The sequence below is a fragment of the Galeopterus variegatus genome, unplaced genomic scaffold (assembly GCF_000696425.1).
Source record: "Galeopterus variegatus unplaced genomic scaffold, G_variegatus-3.0.2 Scaffold4397, whole genome shotgun sequence".
NCBI classification, from domain to species: Eukaryota; Metazoa; Chordata; class Mammalia; order Dermoptera; family Cynocephalidae; genus Galeopterus; species Galeopterus variegatus.
In genome coordinates this window covers 13,884-25,620 of record NW_007730508.1, presented here as the reverse complement: position 1 = coordinate 25,620, position 11,737 = coordinate 13,884, and the positions used below count along the sequence as shown (strand labels likewise).

At 41.6% G+C, this 11,737-nt stretch overlaps 1 long non-coding RNA gene and 1 pseudogene across 1 annotated transcript in view; one reads left to right on the top strand and one right to left on the bottom strand.

The window, feature by feature from the left end:
• LOC103602988 overlaps nucleotides 1-2,362 on the bottom strand; it is an 11,118-nt gene extending 8,756 nt beyond the window's left edge. Inside the window, exon 1 of the long non-coding RNA XR_551572.1 lies at nucleotides 2,076-2,362. This is a non-coding gene — a long non-coding RNA (uncharacterized LOC103602988). The remainder of the gene's footprint in view (nucleotides 1-2,075) is intronic.
• A 926-nt stretch (nucleotides 2,363-3,288) lies between these two features.
• On the top strand, nucleotides 3,289-9,391 carry LOC103602995 (annotated as a pseudogene).
• Nucleotides 9,392-11,737: the final 2,346 nt, after the last annotated feature.

Genomic DNA, 11,737 nt, shown 5'->3' with positions numbered 1-11,737 from the left:
CTTTAATCTAGGAAGCAGACAGAAGATCTGGCTGAGATGAAGGGCAGGGTCAGTGGGGCACCCAACAGGGCCAAGAGATTTCATCAGCTGTAGGATTCAGTAGCAAGTGCTAGCAGGACACTCGTTGACTGCACCCAATGAGGGGCATGATCTCAGAGGTCAGTGAGGGGCCAGCACAGGGCCCTACCTCACCCCCTCATGCTCCTGCCCCAGGGCCTTTGCACTTGCTGTTCCCTCCAGCTTGAATGTTCTTTCCTACATATCCACATGGCTCACCCCTTATGCTCCTTCAGGTAACAGTAAGCCATTCTACAGTCAACCCTTTAAAAATGGCAAACCCACCTCCTCCTGGTATTGCTATCCCCTTTCCTGCCTATTTTGCTCATGGTACTACTCACCATCTGACATACCGTATAATTCAATTATTTTTAAAAAAATCTCTGGGTCCTCCAGTAGACTATAAGCATTAAGAAGACAAAGACTTTCCTCATCTTGTTTTGTTCTGTTTTGTTCACTGCTCTACCTCCAGCACCTATCACAGTGCCTGGGACATGAAATCCATTCAACCATATTTACTGAGTGAACCAATCAATTAATTGACAACGTATTAAGTTAATATCTCCTAAGCGCAGATGTTATCCCAGGAGGGAGAAGGGGGATAGAAGAAAGGAGACATGCTGAAAGACTGAATATTTATTCAAAAGAGACTGAATAAACTTGGAAGCCATTTTAAACAAGAAAAAGACAAATATTTAGCAGCTGAGTTTAGGCACAGCCCCTAGGCCTTCTTCTCTGCCCCTCCCTCCCCACCAACTGTCCCACCACCAGGGAGGAAATTCCTGGGAAAGTTTAGATGTGTTATAAATGAATAAGAAGCTACATTATTGTTTTTCTTTTTTGCACACCACAATTTCAGTGTGTTCAATGTTGTTCTCTCAACTGAATACACTACACACTTGACATTGTTATAACAGTTTGAGAAAAGAGGAAATTGACACTATGAGCAGATAAGCTGCTTGTTGGGGGTCACAGAGTTAGAAAACGGTGGGACAGGCTCTAACTCAGATTCTGGGCTTTTCTGTCTACCCCAGGTGAGTGGCGTTTCAGGGCCACAGGCAGACACAAGGACTGAAGTCAGTTTGATTAGGAAATTCACACATTCTGACTGAGCCAACAGCCTTGGGGTGGGCAGAAGCTTCTGGCAGGTGAGAAGGAGGCAGCTCACACTGGCGTGGGTGGAATGGGCGGGTCTGAAAAGGGCCTTTCTCTGCTTAAGCCTGCCCATGGCTCCCTCACCTGGCATTCAAGGCCCATCAAGACCTGGACCTTGAATCCTTCCTCAACTTTACCCCTTGCTGCTCCCCCACCCCATTCTTCCATTTGGTGCCAGTTCCCCAAAGGTACCACGCTCTTTCCCACATCTGGACCTTTGCATAAGCTCAACTCTGCCTGGGACACCATTCCTACATCTACCTCTTCTTTCCTTTCCAATTTCTACTCACTTTGCAGGACTTGGGGTATCCCTCCAGGAGGACTCTGATGACCCTCAGGCTGGGCTGGGCTGTTCTCTCCCGTGTGTACCCCACCCTGGCTTCCCTCTATCACAGTCATGTCACCCTGGGTTGTAAATGCTATTTAATTGACTCTCCGAGGACAATGCCATTTATCTCTGTGGTCCTAGCTCCCAACACAGAGCCTGGCAAGAGATAGCAACAATAAACATGAGCTTTTTTCTTCCATTAAGGTGGCTGCGACCTTTACAAACCCCAGATTCTGGGGACTATTTTGCAAATGGGCCACTATTGACTTCTCTCTCCTGCTCTTGCCCACCCCTTTCACCCTCTCACAGGCTGTGTCACCTGCACATACTCCCTGGAGCCGAGCAGGGAGAGAAGGGTTGGAGTGTCTGAGTGACGGGCTCTGGATGTTGTAGTTGCTACCTGACATCTGACACCTTCTGCTGGCGAGGGCACCTCCTCTACGTGGCCCCGAATGGCATCCTCCCCGCCCTCGGGATTCTCTGACCAGGCCTCAGTCTCCAAATCCTGCCCGCACCTTAAGGAGGTCCAAGTTACCTGGAGTTAGCTGAGACAACAGCAGGAGAGTAGCCAAAATCAGCAAAAGGAGCTTCATGGCTGGAGACGGCCCAAGGTGAAGTGCAAGTCCTGCGTCGGCAAAGCTAATGGGGGCGGGCGGGGGGTGCCTGGTCTCTCCGGCTCGCACTCCCTCTGATCAGGCGGAGCACACGTCACCCACACCTACCCTCAGACGGCCACGGGTACAGCCCCCACGCCCCCGAGTCCACAGTGTGGAGCCACACACCCCTGAGCTCATTTAGGTCAGCAGTGAGGTCAGCCAGCAAGGTCCGAGGTCCCAGACAGAGAACACTTCCTTCCACCCGGCTCTGAACCGCCTCAACTAATGGACCACAAGGGGGCGCCACGGACACGACTGCAGGAGGTTGGGCAGCCTTCGCAGAGAGCACTGTAGGCAGAAGAATGTCTGCACAAAGGCTCATGTCGCTGTTGAAACGAGAAGTGATGTATCTGGAGCAAAAGCTGGGAGGAGAATGGCAGCAGCTGCCCCCCCCCCCCCAAAAAAAAATAGATAATGGAAAGATTGTGTTATTTTTTAATTCTACTTTTCCACGAACTTTTTGAAGTACCCTCGTATTAGTTAAGGCTCCGTCAGGGAAGCAGAACCATTATCAGTATTATGGAGTAAGGAATTGGTTGTAAGAATTAGACTCTATTCAATTGCGGGAGAAGCTAGGAAAGCAAAGATTTGAAAGGGATCAGAGAATAGTCACTAACCAGCCCTGACATGGGTGACTGAACCGAGGAAGCTAATCACGTCTAGGGCTGCAGCGGGACAGCTGAGGGAGCTGGTGCAGAAGCCTGTGGAAGATCGTTGGATTTTCTAGGCTATTGCCGGTTTGTTGCGTTCACAGAGAAGTGTTTAGTGGTGAACCTGAGCACTGAGATCAGTTTGGTCAGCAGCGCTGGCAGTTGAGAAGTAGAACTGTCCTGGAATAGGGAATACTGAGGACAAACCCAAACCTGCAGACACCCCACATCTGTCCCTCACCACCTCTCACCAATAACAAACTTCGGAGCACAATGGCTGCTGCTTCATTTTCTACCTCCCAAATCTCATGAAATTAAAAAAAAAAAAAAGTCATGGCAAACCTTAATGCAATGCCACACAGGGAAAGGAGTTGCAGAATATAATTTCATCCTTGCTGCAAGACATCACAAAACACAATTTTCTTATCTGGGGCTAAGGCGTATGGCAGGTAGGATACATTCTCTCTCACGGAGAATGTATCTGTTGGATTCTTTTCTCCGTAAGAGTAGAGATACTCCCTGTCTAAAGTGCCTGGATTTCTGGAGGATTTTTGTATTGAGGCTGGAAGAGGCAGAGTTGAAAACATTCAGTGACTAGTTCTGACTCTGTTACTTTCTATATGACCTTGACAGAATCACTTTTTTTTCTTGGCTTCAATCTCTCTAATCAAGGATTTGGAACAGATGGGCAGCAGGGATCAACCCACCCATCATATTATATGGTTGTCTAGATACTGAAAAGACACAGAAAGTGGAAGGATGTAGTAATCCACGTAATCAGCCTCAAAATAGAGCAATATAATTGGGTTTTCACCTAAGGATTCTCTGGGTTGCCCTCATCAGCTCCCAAGTCTGAAACACTTAACCCCAATCAAATTCAAAATCAAATTCAAATGACAGTGAGGTATCATTTCTCCAATCAAACTGGCAAGAATATTATTTTATTGTTAATCCTATAATTTTCTAGAATGCAGGGAAAGAGCATCACCTTGATCATGGAAATGCAAACTGGTGCAATCTTTTTTGGAGGGTATTTGCCGATCCCCAAATCCTTAAAATATACATACCCGGCAATCCAGCAACTTCAGTTTTTTTTTTCTTTTTTTTTATAAGCTGGCTGGTACAGAGATCGAACCCTGGACCAACTGAGCTGACTGGCTGGCCCCCAACTTCACCTCTAAGTCCTTGTAGTGGCCACTTGCATGTTTAGCAGCAATTTCCATTTCTTCTAGTGACAGTACCTTAATTTTTCTGTAGGGAGCCAGATCTCCTTCACTCTCAGCTCCAGATATTCACGTGGGGTTTCCCATCTTGCTTTCGGACTTTGCATTCTCCACTGAACTTCCAGACTTATCTTTTAAACATGTAAATTACATAATGTTGTTTATCCGATGGCTATCCTCTGCACTTAGGATAAAATTCTAACTCTTCTCCCTGGCTTACGTGATCTGGTTGCTGTATACCTCCCTGATCTCATCTCATACCAATTTTTCCTCACCACCACTCTGCAGCGTGCTGGCCTTACTTCTTTCCATGGAACATACTAAACTTGTTCCTACTTCAGGGCATTTGTGCTTGCTGTTTCCTTTACCTGAATACTCTTCCTGCTTTTCTTGTGACTGGTTCTTTCCTCCCACTCATGTTTTAGCTTAAATATCAACCTCCTGAGAGAGTTTTTACCTAACCACTCATTCTGATGTCAAAAATTGTCACTCTATATTAATTTTATCAAGTCCCGGCTGTATGTTAGTCCTGGAACATGAACTTTGAAGTCAGACAGACTTGGGTTAAGTTCTTGACCTTGCATTTGTGAACTTTCTGACATTGTATAAATTGCTTAAACTCTTATGGACCTAAGGTTTTTATTAATAAAAAGAGATCTTAATGTTACCTATTTCACTGAATTGTTACAAGGATTAAACAAATAATGTATGTAAAGTGCTTGGGATAATACATGAAACAGAGTAACTTCTTATTGATTGTTAATAATATACTGTAACATTATTATAATCACTTAATAAATCTCAAATGTAGAAATATTGCAGAAAACAGTTTCTAATAACAATACCTGGGATTTTGACTGGGAAGACTTGAATGTTTGGGGTGCTGGGATCTAGAAGGTTTTTCACTGATGTTTGGCACCTGAAGGCTGGACTTAACTAGGGCTGCAACACAGGTGATATTATGGCCCACCTGGCCTTAAATATCTGTACCATCAGGTAGCCTCCATCAGTGTATCATATTCATCTACCACATGTAATTCAGACTATCCCAAGAATCCAAATGTGTGTTTTTAACAACACGATTCACTCTTAAGAGAAGTTAGAGAAAAACAGGAATCCCCCCAATTTTATAGTGGCTAGATTAATCATTAAGGGAGGTTCCCCTTCTGTGTGATGCCCTGGAGGGCTTTCCACCCTGGAGCAGAGCAGTAGTCTGATTTAGAATGGAGAAATGGGATGTAGACTATTGAAATGAGAATTCCGATTGAATTTAGGAAATGCTATGGGAGTAGAGATAGGAAATCGATTTTGTTGCTCCACCCTTGCCTAAGCATCTGTGGGAAAGTGTTCACATTCCTCCAGGGGTGCAAGTATCTCAGTTTGAAGATCACTGACATAGAATGCATGGCCTCAGGGTTCCAGGATTTGTGATTTTGAAAACAAATGTTCCTCATCGATGTATTGGGTACTCAGGGCAGGGAGTATGGTGAGAAAGAGAAGGGAGGAGTAAAAGGGAATATGGGAAACGACAAAGGCAAACTTTGATTGCCCTTCTGATGATTGTCCGTTTGTGAATCTGGTATTACAATAGTAATTTCTAATAATGTGGTTGAGCTGCACAAAGGTATGATGACAATCAGTGCCCCTTCCACCCTGCATGATGAAGGCTCGTGATGAAGATGCTTGGTGACATATGGCCATTGTCTGCAGATCCTGCCAAACAAAAATTGATCAAGATCGAGACCAACATACCTTTGATACAAGAAACATTAAAGGATGCACTTCAGGCAGAAGGGGGGAAAAAACCAAAAACCTCCAAATGGAAAGTTTTAGGTATAAGAAGAAGTGATTAACAAATAAAGTAATACATATAAGAATAAACCTAGACAAATAATGACCATATAAAACAATAACAATGATGAGCATTTAAAGAACATAACTCAGTCAAAAACAACAATAGCATATAAGTAGAAAGGAGGTCTTTGCATTATGGAGAGGAAAGTTTACCCATCCAGTGAATTTTTCAGGTCTAAAATTTTCACTTGGTTCTTTTTTTAAAAAAAGTTTCTATTTCTCAGTTGAAATTTTTCTCTTTTCATTCACTGTGAGCACGTTTTTATTTATGTCATAGAGCAAAGTTGTAATAGTTGTTTTCATATCCTTTTCTGCTAATTGCAACATCTGAGTCATTCTGGGGTTGCTCTTGGTTGATTGTTTTTTCTCTTGAGAATGAGTCACTTTTTTCTTTCTTTGTATGTTAAGTAATTTTGGACTGTAACTGGATGTTATGAAATCCTTGTTATGGAGACATTGAGTTCTCTGATATTTCCCAAAGAATGTTGACTTCTTTGGCCTACAGTTAATTTGGTTAGACTGAAACTGCAAACTGTCTCCTGGGTATCAGCTCAAGCCTTAATTTACTTCTTTTATCGTTAGCTGGCTACATAAAGTCTGCTCTGTGTATGCGAGGTTCAGGGTTTGATCGAAGTTCACACACAGAAATTATGTCTCCCCGTCTCTGGCTCTCTCCTTTCTGGGATCCCCCTCTCACTTTTCAATGTCTGTGGTATTTCAAATTCTGTCGTCTGTTTTTCAGGCAAGAAAGACTGCAGGTTTTCTATCGGAGTTTTAGCTGCACCACATGGTACCAACTGTGGCCTGCTCTGAGACTAAAAACTGAAAAAAGTGGAAAACTTATGCCATGCCGTCTACTTCTTTCAAGTGTCAGTTACCTTTCAGAATCTTTCTGCTTTTGTTCTATGTGCAGTTCCTTCAAGTAACATATATATATATATATACACACACACATATATGTATATATATTTTATATTTTATTCAGAGTTTATAGTTGTTATCTGTGGGAGGTTAGGTCAATTAGAAACTTACTCAGGCATATTGGAAGCCCATTTTAAGACATTAATTTTATTTGTTTATTTTTAGCTTCCACATATGAGCAAGAACATGCAGTATTTATCTTTCCATGCCTGGTTTATTTCACTTAACAAAATGTTTAAGACATTAATTTTAAACTATGACAAATTAAGTATGCATACTAAAATGTCTAGAGTAACCATAAAGAGAATATTTTTATTTATTTACTTATTGAAATATAATTGATTGTACATATTTGTGGGGTACAGCATTGAATATCCATACCTGTGTACAATATGTGATGCTCAAATCAGGATCATTAGTATATTCAACATTACACAATGTAATTGGTTTTTGTGGCCCTTTACTAATTTATCGCCACCTCCTATCCCCCTTTTCACCTCTGGTAGCCTCAGTTAAGAGAGTGTTTTTTAAAACTGGGGAGTGACAACCAGTTAAAGGATTATTGTATTAGTTGTCTACTTCGGCAAAATAAATTACCACAAATGTAGCAGTTTAAAACAACATACACTTATTGTTTTGCAGTTTCTGTGGGTCAAGAGTCACCCAGTTAACCAGGTCTTCTGCTTCAGGGTCTCGCAAGGCTGTACCCAAAGTGTTGTTCAGAATTAATCTGAGCCTCAACTGGGGAAGGATATGTTTCTACATTCATGTGGTTGTTGGTGCATACAGGTGACTATGGTCTGTAAGACTGAGGGCCTCAGTTTCTTGCTGGCTGGTGGCTGCACAGTGGCTTCAGTTCGTTGCCATGTGAGCCTTCCTAACACGGTCACTTCATCAAAGGCATTGGGGGAAGGAGACTCCTATCAAGATAGAACATAATCTTATGTGATGTAATCACAGAGGTTACATTCCATGACCTTTGTCATCTGTATTCTATTGCTTAGAAGTGAGTAACAGGCCCTACCTACACTCAAGGGGAGGGGATTACTCACGTGTGAGTAAAAGGAGCCAAGGATAATTGGTGGCATCTCAGAGTTTTTCCATCATGGTCATAAAATCGTTTTAGAAGGTGAAGACCAGAATAGAGTAGAATGAAAGAGATGAGAGGATATTGCTTTTAGTAAAAGCAAGCATAGTCTATAGAACTTTTGATTCAGTCAATGTGTATTTGAGTGTGCTTCTCTGTATGAGAGTACTTCAAAAATTCCTGGAAAAAGATAATTAAAAGATAATACAGATTCTTGCTATGTGATACCCTGTGTTGCCACAGGACTCCGTAGGGAGTCCCTCACCAGATGCACTCCCTGAACCATGGACTTCCCAGCCTCCAAAACTAAAGAAGAGTATATATAGGGAATCTGACAAGTTTTAGCCAGAAAGAAAAACTTGTTCAAGCCTGAGGGTGATGTTTCACTGATGTCTGTGCTTGGCTTCTTCCCAGAGATACTGCTTCTCCTGGGGTTTGCAGCTGAATTCTCAGCGATCTATCTTCAGAAGTACTATGTGTCCCAGGTCTGGTGGCTGCTTCAATCCCCAACTCCACTGCTGGTGCAGCCATGAATTCCTTGACCTCTCCATGGACTCTGCAAGGATTGCCTGGACTGCCATTGGACTGAATAATATTAATGCACCAGCAGGTACCATAAACAGTGTGGTGTCTCTGAATGGAGGGGTAGGTGCCACAGGCTTGATGAATGGCAGGGCTGGCACCATGGACGCCCTCACCCACACCTATTCAGGAATCCAGTCCAGCAGTGTGTGGCAGCCGCAATGCCCATGCTGTACAGCCAGAGCTTGCTGCAGCAGCAGAGCACTGCAGCCAGAAGGAAGATCCAGAGGGGGCAAACCTCTTTACTATCATGTTCCACAAGAGTTTGGAGACCAGGACTTTCTGCAGATGTTCTTACCTTTTGGAAATGTTATCTCTGGTAAAGTCTTCATTGACAAACAGACTAATCTGAACAAGCGCTTTGGTTTTCTTAGCCTTGGATTGAGTGTCTCCCCAAAACTTGACCCCCATTGTGACAGAGTTGAGAGGGTGGGAAATCCTATTATAGTAACTGAAAGGTGGGGCCTTGAAGAGGTAATTAGATTGTAGGGCTGTGCCATAGTGAATGGATTAAAAATGGTGGTCATGGGTGTGGTTCTGAGGGCTTTAAAAGAAGAGGAGAGTCTGTCTGTCTGTCTCTCTGTCTCTGCTCTCTCTGCTTCCACCATCTTGCAATGTGAGACCCCTGGGTCACTGTTGCCACCACCAGATGGACTTTGGACTTCCCAGCCTCAGAAACTGTAAGCAATAAATCTCATTTTCTTTATAAATCACACAGTTTCAGGTGTTTTGTTATAAGCAACAGAAACTGACTAATACACACGACAATCCAGTCTCTGCACAAGCTGCTATCTAGGGCTATGAATGGCTTTCAGATCAGCATGAAACACTTGAATGTATGGCTGAAGCGCTCCAAAAACAACAGCAAACTTTATTGAGCCTAACCCCAGAGGCTCCCTGCTCTTATTTTAGCTTTCTTAGGACATTGTATTAGTCTGTTTATGTTGCTTATAACGAAATACATGGGACTGGGTGCTTTATAAAGAAAAATGACATCTATTGCTTACAGTTTCTGAGGCTGGGAAGTCCAAAGTCCATCTGGTGGTGGCAACAGTGACCCAGGGGTCTCACATTGCAAGATGGTGGAAGCAGAGAGAGCAGAGAGACAGACAGACAGACTCTCCTCTTCTTTTAAAGCCCTCAGAACCATGCCCCTGACCACCAGTTTTAATCCATTCACTACTGCACCGTCCTACAATCTAATCACCTCATTAAGGTTCCACATTTCAATTACCACAATAGGATTTCCCACCCTCTTAACAGTCACAGTGGGGGCTAAGTTTCTAATACATAAAATTTTGGAGTCATTTCAAAACTTCAGTAGTTTTTGGGGGACGTAATTCAATCCACTACAGACATCTTCATGCCTATTAGTTCATCATTTACCTAGCATGTCCTTGTGGAGTCTCAGAAAAAAAGTTTCATTGTGCTGTCATTGTTTCTGATGTCTTTCTGACCACACATCATATTTGGTTCTCCTACTGACCTTTGATCTAGTTTGACCTTTGAAATTTGCATGTGACATCATCTGGCTATGAATTTTGGGAAGTCAATGTGAAAAACATTGCTGCATTCATGCAAGACCAATATCCATTATTAGACAAAGGAATTATAGAAAAAAAAAACCCGTAGCAAAAATGTGTTTTTCTTCTTCTTTTTAAAAAACAGACTTGGAAGTATTATACTGGGATTGACATTTTTCCTGGTCATTGTACCAACAGCAATATGTGTCCAGGAACACAGAATGTTGCTTTCTAACAGACTACTTCCCAAAACAGTTTGAGATAAAAATTGTCTTATTTTAAGTCTATAGAGGTCTATAATAGTTTTTACATTTTTCAGACAGTGTAAAGTTTCTTGATAAGGCCATTTTAGTTGGCTCACTTTCTCATAAAGATTTATATATTTAGAAGCACTTTTTGTAGATTAGTATAAGAAAAATATTTACCTGTTTTGGGGTAAATCCTACCTATTCGTGTCACTCTTTGCTGAACTGACTCACAGACAATCCATGGTTTAATGCACATGAAATTACCTATATTTTATACTGTTTAAATGCACAGGAGTAAGGTTACTGTAAACTGTGTTATGTTGGTGCTTCTGTGAATCAAGTTTTTGTTTCATCGTGAGTCTTATGGTATTAATAGTCTTTGCTGAAAACAGGTTTAGAACTGGTTGAGTGAAAATAAAAAGGAATTTAAAAAAAAGTTGTTTGCTTAAAAAAAATTTTATATGAGGAAATAAAAAAAACAAACCTATTCCAGAATAAGTTTTGTGTTGGCTTGTGAAGCATTGATGTCATTTGTGTGTGTGTGTGTGGACTATTTAGATTTTTGTGTTCAGCAAAATGTGATCTGCTTTTTTTCTTTTTTAAAGAAAAAAAGTGAAAATATGTAGTGCCAAATTCCAAAGGTACTTTCTTCCTACAGCTTCAGTGTGTTTCTTGTGAGAAGTAATTTGATAACACGGGCATTTCATTACGTGTTTTGTATAAATCCCTAATATTTAAAAAACCAAAAACCAACCAAACAAAAAGAGGTTAAATAGTTTGTTAATTGCTATCCTGTGGTCTTGTTGCCTGAAATTGTTATTGCTTGTTATTTCTCTGTGATGTTTTTTGTAAGACATTGTATAAGTGCCCATGTCTCACTTTTTAACAACTCTGCACATCAATGCTGTGAAGGAAACCTCACGATGTATTTTCTTCATAATATACAGAAACCTCTAAGCTGAGAAAGTTTTGAACTTTTAACTGTTTTACCCAGAGATATCTGGAATGTTGGTAAATTTTTATACTGTCATCATTTGAGTTTGTTTTGGGGTGTTTCTAACTTGTATTATTTTTTCTGTATGTATCTTCTGAGTTGTTTTTTTGTTTTTGCTACTTTTTGTCCTTTGGTTGAAAAAAAACTCTACAAGGAAAATCTGACAGGAAAAAAAATAACACTCTCCAATTTTTTTCCCTATGCCATTTTTCCTCCTTGTTTTACTTTTATTTTCGGTAAAATTTTAAAATAGAATTCCTAATGTGCTGCTGAAATTTCTTCTCCAGTTTTAATTAAAAACTGTTTTTTAGATAAACTCTCTGAGGAGAAAAGTAAGTGGGTTCAGCACTTGAACCTTAAAAATTCTGTATGCGGGGGCCAGCCCAGTGGCGCACTGCTACAGACCGGCCACTCACTGGCTGAGCGAGGTGCGGGCGCAACACCGAGGGTTGCGATCCC